This window comes from Myotis davidii, unplaced genomic scaffold (assembly GCF_000327345.1).
Source record: "Myotis davidii unplaced genomic scaffold, ASM32734v1 scaffold930, whole genome shotgun sequence".
Taxonomy (NCBI): domain Eukaryota; kingdom Metazoa; phylum Chordata; class Mammalia; order Chiroptera; family Vespertilionidae; genus Myotis; species Myotis davidii.
This window is the reverse complement of record NW_006282518.1, coordinates 25,554-26,899: the sequence shown is the minus strand read 5'-3', so window position 1 is coordinate 26,899 and position 1,346 is coordinate 25,554. Positions and strand designations below refer to the sequence as shown.

The 1,346-nt window shown below is 39.9% G+C and overlaps 1 pseudogene; it reads left to right on the top strand.

The window, feature by feature from the left end:
- The first annotated feature begins 13 nt into the window (after positions 1-13).
- LOC102762195 overlaps positions 14-1,346 on the top strand; it is a 3,292-nt pseudogene continuing 1,959 nt past the window's right edge.

Here is a 1,346-nt window from a genome sequence, read left to right as displayed (position 1 = left end):
TCAACCAGGGTTGCCACTACTGGAGAGTGAAACATGACTGAGGATTCTCAGAGAAACTTTCAGTCAGTATATTATGAGAAAGTGGGTTTTCGTGGAGTTGAAGAAAAGAAATCATTAGAAATTCTCCTAAAAGTTGATCGTTTGGATACTGAGAAACTTCGTACCTTTAGTCAGAGGTTTCCTCTCCCGTCTATGTCCCGTGCATTGGTATGGAAGTTGCATCTAGGGATCCTGCCTCCACACCGTGAGTCCACGCCCGGGGATGATGTATCATAAGGGGCAGTACTTGGATGTCGTCCTTCATGCCCTGAAAGTAGTTTGCTTTGTCAGTGCTGCCACAGCTCAGGATGAAGTCTATCTGCATGTATCTGCTGGAGTCCGGAAAGTTGCCTCAAAGTCTCTCCTCCCCGCTGAGGCCAATATTTTTTAAAAAGACCAATCATCCATAAAATTCCATAGAGAAAGAATTAACCTCTAACAAAGAAGCATTGTACTACTGAATGCAAACCATTATATATTGTTTGTAATGTATATTTGAAAACTTTGCTTAAGCCACTATTGTACTAGTAAACTTCTCCTTGAACTAAAACAACAACAATTTCTGCACACACACCAGAAAGAAGTACAAAGATCTAGGGGAAATTTTTGAGAATCAAAAAGTACAGACCTAGACGTGATCTTAGAAATTGTCTATTTCACTTCTCTCATTTAAGATAGGAGAACTGAGAACCAGGGAAGTGAAGTTCTATTCCTCAAAAGCAAGACTAGGATATTAATCATAGTGATACTTGTAGCACTGAGCAAAGTGTCAAGTACATAGTGGGTGCTCAATAGATGCTTTCAAATTACTAAATTAATTCCTCGTTAGACATAGTACAGTGCTTTGCATGCAGTAGGAACACCAATAAATTTGTATATTGATATTATTCAACCAAATGTGACCATACTCAGAGAGAGTTATGGCTGGAAACAGACCATAGAGGTGCCTCAGAAAATGCCTGCAGTCATCTAGTCTCAAAATTGAATGCAGTTTGATAATGGAGCCCACTATGCCTACATCCTGATCTTAGCCCACTGTTTTATTCTAGAGAGAAATGATTATTGCATTTAAATGTGCATGGGCACCCTAACCAGTTTTGCTCAGTGGATAGAGCATCAACCTGCAGCCTCAAGGGTCCCAGGTTTGATTCCGGTCAAGGGCATGTACTTTGGTTGCAGGCACATACCCAGTAGAGAGTGTACAGGAGGCAGCTGATCGATGTTTCTTGCTCTCTATCTCTCTCCCTTTTTCTCTGTAAAAATCAATAAAACATATATTTTTTTTTTTTAAAAAAAGTGTTTGTGGG